The sequence below is a fragment of the Solanum lycopersicum genome, chromosome 11 (genome assembly GCF_036512215.1).
Source record: "Solanum lycopersicum chromosome 11, SLM_r2.1".
Taxonomy (NCBI): domain Eukaryota; kingdom Viridiplantae; phylum Streptophyta; class Magnoliopsida; order Solanales; family Solanaceae; genus Solanum; species Solanum lycopersicum.
Genome location: NC_090810.1, coordinates 38,452,312 through 38,459,422, shown reverse-complemented (window position 1 = coordinate 38,459,422; position 7,111 = coordinate 38,452,312). Strand labels below are relative to the sequence as shown.

Here is a 7,111-nt window from a genome sequence, read left to right as displayed (position 1 = left end):
GAGGACTTCACCCTTGAGGAGAACGAGAACATCCGTAAGGAGTTGGAGGGCCGCCAGCAGGTTAAGTTTGAGATGAAAGAGGCCATCACTTCCTTGGAGTGTCAGCTTATGGATGTGCATAACACGATCGAGACGCTGAAGGCCGAAGTAAAAACACTCAAGGAAGGCGTGGAAGTTAGAGGATCTTCGTCGTTCGGCCGAGATAGGGAGGCCAAGGTGGAGGCTCCCAAGCCACCTATGTTCAAAGGCGTCTGTGACGCGCAAGAGCTGGAGAATTTGTTATGGCACTTGGAGAATTACTTCAAGTGCAACAGGCTGAAGAGCGACGAGAGTAAGATCAACACCGCTGTGTTGTATCTTTCGAAGATGGGCATGCTGTGGTGGAGGCGTAAAGAGTCAGAAATAGGGAAGGGTTGTTGCACCATCAACACTTGGGAGCAATTCCGCGAGGAGTTAAAGAAAGTGTTCTTTCCTAACAACGTCATATATGAGGCGAAGCGCAAATTTAGGGAGTTGAAGAAAATGGGTAGAATACATGCAGTGCAGGAGTACAACACCCTCACGCTACAGATTCCCAACCTCACAAATGAAGATATGTTGTTCCACTTCATGGATGGGCTGCAGAATTTGGGTCACGACGGAGTTGAACGCCGACAGGTCAGGACTATTGATGAAGCCATCACACATGCCGAAGCTTTGACAGACTTCAGGCAAGAGAAGCCCAACAAAGTCGGAGGAGAAGAAGTGAGAGGTAGTCATGACCATGGTGGGGGAGATCGTGGCAAAGGCAAGGAGCAGCGGCCACATCCTAAGAAGCATGATACCTTTAAGTACGATGGAAAGAAGTATGGATGTCATGGCTACACGGATAAAAATATAGAGGTTGCCAAAAGAGGTGGTTACATATGCGGTGGGCCGCATGGCTATGCGAGGTGCCTTGAGCTGAAAAACCTTGGTGCTATAGTGTGAGAGAGGAAAGAGAGGGAAGCACATGAGCAAGAACAAGGCGCGGGATGACGTAGTTGGGCTTAATAAGATTATGTGGAGCTATCACCAAGCAACCAGAGAAGCTGAGAGTATACGGCGCGCAGTATGTCGACATCACGATCAATGGAAGACCCGCTCGTGCTATGGTCGACACAGGTGCAGAGATCAATATCATGACCAAGACGGAAGCGACAAGGTTGGGGCTGCGTTACAGTCCAATTAACGCCCAACACAGGATGGTTAATGCACCACTAACTCCCGTGAGCGGAGACGCGCATGGAGTAAGCATCACACTAGGCGAGTGGCAAGGTAAGACCAACTTCACTGTTGCTCCTTTAGATCTCTTTGACATTATTATTGGCAAGAGTTCTTCCAGCAGTGCCACACGGTGATCGATCCTTACCTCCAATGACTTCTGGTCATGGAGTAAGGAGGAACATGCATGGTTCCCTTGGTTAAGGCACTGAAGATAGAAGGGCAGGTCCGACTAACAACCATGCAGCTCAAGAAAAATCCTAAGAAGGAGAAGTCGACATTTCTAGCCACCTTTACAAGTTCAAAAGTAGACAATGGTGCTAAGAAGACATTGTCAACATGCACGAAGAAGATTCCAAGAGGGAATAATACTGTGATGCCAAGAAAGTTGTCGAGGCTTTTGCCTCCTAGGAAAGAGGTAGATCGTGAGTCCGAGATAGAAGAGATAAAGAAACATTTGAAGGAGTTTTGCGATGTCATTGATCGAGCCAATGGGCTATTGGTCACGCGTACGAGAAGACAAGACTCGGTCGCTGATGAAGTGACGATGTGACGCGGTCGTCGCATCAATAGGTGGGGAAGAGTGTCATGTTCCGCCACATGACAATTGAATTTTGCGTTCGAATGGGGGCGGAAGGGTCTAGAGTTGTGGAGAAGTTTGCGGAGAACTCTAGAACCTTCTAGATTAATCAAGAAGGCTAGAAAGTTCCTTAGAATTCTCTAGAATAACTTATACTATTCAAGAAAGTCTAAGAAAGTGTAGACTTTTCTAGAATAACGATCAAAGAGTAAATAAGTAGAGACTTATATGTAATTTTAAAATTACACTTTGGCCCCTGGGTTTTAGTATGAATAGGAGGGACCTTCATTTGCTAAGAATCAAGCAAGTTGTAAAGCAATCTTCTAAAGCAATACAAAAGTCTTCTTCAAAGCTCTCTTTCTTATTCTTTCTAAGTATCTCCAAGCATTTTCTTAGCGATCTTAGTATAAAAGGGCTTACTTGAGCTTACAAGATCGTGAAAGATTCGTGAGTAAGTTGTCAAGTGCCGTACGGAGCTTTAGCAAAAACCCTAAGTCCGTGACACAAGGATCTCATCAAAGCACCCAACATGTTCCAAATCAATTGACAATCTCCGAGCCGAATTAATCCCCTTTAATTAAATTCAATTAAACAAGTAGTACCTAGCATTCAAATGGTGTTAAGGGCTCTTTTATTTTCTTTCTACCTAATTTAATCCATTCATTGCGTAAAAGGTCCCCATCTATGATTATAAAAAAAACTATGGTTCAACTTCACGAGTGATTGTGTTGTTGAGAGACTGACAAGTTGGCTATCACCACAATGTATTTAAAAGGTGATGCTAAACTATGCTGGCGGAATCAGAATGTGGATGATGAAAGTGCTAGTCGGCCTAGGGTTGATACTTAATTCAGAGATGAACCAATTTTCGAAGTCAAAATAGGTAATGTTGGGACCCGTGATGGAAATTATGGAAACAACTCCATCAAAAGTTCAAAATAGGTAATGTCACAGCACGATCAGTTAACTGTATTTGGACACATCTCATAGGCTATCATGTTTAAGAAGAATGGATATGTGTAGATAGAAACATACCAGGTTGGAAGTACAAGTTGTCCATAGAAGTATCTCGATTTGAATTTTATATCCTTGAGTGAATGAGTGCAGCTAGGCTTGTAATGAATACCTTTTGCTTTGAGATCGTAACTAAACGAAAGAAGTTAATGTAGCTTTTCATGGTAAAGTGTTCATTGCTAATACTTTTCTTCCTTTCTAGCCATTGAGGTGTGCAAGTACGATGAAAGTTTCATACTTCACTCTGTTGTGAGACAAGTCTTGTTCTAAATGCTTCAAGAAGATGGAGAGGCTCTTCTACATGGTTGTAACTAATTTTCTCTTTTTGTTCATATTCACCGAAAAGGTGAAATTCGAGAACATCTCGAGTAATTCATCTCTTTCATCTTTGTCATATCGTTAGCTGATCAAGAGCTTCAGTATCTAAAATGGGATTTGATTCAAGCAAAAAACATGTCACGAACTGTTGTTGATAAAGCAACATTCCAAGATGGTGTCTCGTGGTTCTGAGTTCGTTATACATTTCCGTTGTGCTAAGCTCGACGTGGTTGATAATACAGCAAGCATCAAGAAGCATAATTAAGGAAAATTCATGATCATTGTACTTGTCCATAGAGCCATCAACATAACAACTTCTTGCATTGTCAACAACTTCAGGTATCTTGTTATAGAAATAAACTACGTCTTTGTAGCTACCCGAAACAAACATTTCAAGGGCTATATGCTTGAAATGCTCTGCTAGCGGTAGCTCTGTCTTGCCATGATGGTAAGGTTCTAATGAAACTACTTTCGGATCATACTCGTGTCTGTTGTATTCATCCATCTTCAATAGTGGTACAACTTTCTGTATTCTCCTTCTCCATTAGTATGTATACCTTCTTGGCATAGATTCTCCTTGCAATAGCGGACCAGACGTAACAATAATGTTAACTATGTCTATTTGGGTGTGCACAAATAGACACTTAAACTTGTATAAAGTTGAACAAGTTGACACATTAGTCCTATGTGGCACAATACACATAGGACTCCACGTAGGACGCAAATTGCCATGAAGGATGCCACATAGGATGTGTCTGCCTATTTGTTCAATTTTACAGAAGTTTAAGTGTCTACTTGTGCATACTCAAAGTTGGAGGACATAAATTAGGGGTGGGCATTCGGTATTTCGGTTCGATTTCGGATTTTTTCGGTTTTTGATTTTTGTAAATTGCGTACCGAATACCGAACCAAAATATTTCGGTTCAGTTTTTGTTAATTTGGTTCGGTTTTTATCAATTTGGTTCGGTTTTTTATTTTGGTTTTTTAATGGGCCTGCTTAGTAGGCTTTTTAAAATTTTAAACTTTACAATTTTTTTCAATTTTTTGTTCAGCCATCTATATATATAAAAAAAATCACAATAAATTCACAATAACTAGTAATAAAAACAAAATCAGAAAAAAAAAGTCAAAAAAAAAAATCAAAAAACAAACGGACAAACCTGCTGGCTGCTGTCCTGACTCCTGTGCGGCTGCTGGCAGACGGCGCGACGCCGCTGCTGCTGGCTGCTAGACGGCGCGGCGCGGCGGCTGCTGCTGCTTCTTCTTCTGTCGGACGGCCGGGCGTCGGCGCTGCTGCAGTGCTGCTGCTTCTTGCCTTCTTCTGGTGGACGCCTGGACGGCTGACGCTGCTGCTTCTTCTGGCGGCGGCCGGCGCTGCTGGAGGAGAAGAGGATTAGAGGAAGAGGAGAAGAGGAAGAAGAGGAGAGGAAGAGGAAAGGAGAAAAAGAAAATCAGTAGTATAATTATAGGGTTTCTATTTCTTACTTTCTTTTTTAAAAAAATTAATTAATATTAATAATTATTAATTAATATAATATAAATTATAGTATAATATTTTGGTTTAAAACGAAATACCGAAAACCAAAATAATACGTACCAAAAATTGAACCGAAATATCGAAAAATACAAAAAAGTAAACCGAATATCGAACCGAAAACCGAAATACTGATTTTGGTTTCGGTTCGGTGTTTCGGTTTTCCGGTGTTTATGCTCACCCCTAACATAAATATAAAATGAAGCAAAGTTAAAGGGAAAAAATAAAAACAAGAAGAGCGTTTCGTATCGGTTAAATAAAAAATCAAATTAATAGTCAATTAACTGAAAATCGATAAGGACTATTTTATTGATTACCGATTTAGTGTGTTTATAGACCAAAATTTTTAAAATTTAAATCAATAATAGATATAATTAAATCGAACCAACTAATAAACATTGTAATCATTATCCATATCCGATATGAATTAAGACCTGCCAATTTGCTAGCACTAGAAATGTTTACCAGGCCATTGATGTACAAATAATTTCACGTTCAACCAATAAAAACAAAAGTCAAGAAAATATCGTTTAAGTAAAGGAAATAACTACACACAATTAACGATATTATTATTTATTTCATATATAATTAGCATCCGTACAAGACCGGTAGCCTGAAGTACTACAACCATCACACAAGTACACCACAAGATATTATTATCACACTAACATAAAATAATTTTAAGATAGTTATTATTTTAGTAATTTTCCATACCACTTGTAGCAAAGCTAAAAACAACTCAATAATTCGTAGTATCACTAGGGCAAGCAAATAAGCTAGTAGGATCATCTTTTGGGTAGCTACATGCATCAGGGCATCTTTGTTTGAAAAATCCGGACAAGTCATTAGGACCATATTGAATTATGGTACAGAGATTGTTACATCCTCCGGGTACTTTACGTTGACCAACGCATTCACTATTTATATTGGTCGTGCATTGAACCGCGTGGCATTTTCCTCCACTAGGATTGATCATGGCGAAAGTCATTGGTATATTGAATCCTTCGATTAAAGAAATGTCCTAGAAATCTAGGTTGCTATATTGGTTCAAGGAATATTCGGCTAGGATGTTTGGCGATTTGCCCCACCCGATACACTGCAAAACTCCACCACAATCACCGGTCTGGCAAGAATCTCTACCAGCACCATCAAAGTTGCAATTAGTAGGACCCCATATATGTGCCATCATAGTGACCCTCGGCGCATCGATGACCCAGGTTAGGCCTGGATTGAGGCGTCGATTACTACTATCGGGGTCGACACCGCCCAGATGGTGTATGGACATTATTTCGGACCTTGAAAGAGGTAGCATAAGTATAAGTCACAAAAGAAAGGAGGAAGAAAACAAAAGAATATCTCAAATTGTCCATGTTTGTGGACATCTTTTCTTTCTATTTTTTATCACGTCGTTTGATATTGTCACAAGTACTTATTGGGCAGTTTATATAGGAGTCATGTGGCACACCTTTGACATTAATCACATATATCAATATTACCTTTGAATAATGATTAAGAAAATTCTCCACAAGCCACTATTCCAAGTCCACATGTAATTCTTTCTAGAAGTAGGGATGGCAATAGGGTGGTATAAGATTGGTTGGTGGGAGTTAAGCATAACCTGTAAAAAATTTAATTTGTTCTACTTCGCTTCGTATAGCAATACTTTTCATTTTCAATTCGTCTCACCCTACCCCGCATGATCTCATCCCACATAATTTTTAAATATTTTTTTCTAGTTATGTTTAATATTAAAAATAAAACTCATAAGAATAAATTTATTTTTTTTCATTACTTTGTATAAGTTTCATAGGATAGTGACTTAAAATTTTATTTTTTAGATGTCAATAAAAAAACATGTAAGAAATTATCTTATTTTTTATTGAACCATTTTCATTTATTATATTGAATATTTTAGTAGATTTAGTGAAATTATCTCAAGAAATAGAGTCAATTCCCTAAATGGTCATCCAAGTTAAGAGAATTGCTTTGAAATATCATTTACATTTCATTTAGGACCAAAATATTACTCATCTATCACTATTTTCCTTCAAATATAGTTGGTACTTCAAAATCATCACTCTCTCCTAGTTGGCATGACATATCATTAAAGTCTTTTTTATAATAACAGACTAATTTAATTCATTGAAACCATTTAATTAAAATAATGATCATATTTTTTTAAAAAAAATTTATCAGTTTATTAAGAATAAATTTACATACTTAAAATCTTTTATCATAATTAAACTTTTTATTTTTTTATGTTATGAAGAATACATTTTAAAAATTTACTAGAAGTTTATCAATTTTGAATACTTATAAACACATACATTCAAAAAAAAATTGATATACAAATAACTCATGAACGCTAATTTACATCGATTAATCATAAGTTGTATAATAAATCAATAATAATAAAGGTCAAT

The 7,111-nt window shown here is 38.1% G+C and overlaps 1 pseudogene; it reads right to left on the bottom strand.

Annotated features, from left to right (window-relative positions):
• Window positions 1-5,242: 5,242 nt before the first annotated feature.
• Window positions 5,243-6,082, bottom strand: LOC101249041 (osmotin-like protein OSML13; annotated as a pseudogene).
• Between the last annotated feature and the right edge of the window lie 1,029 nt (window positions 6,083-7,111).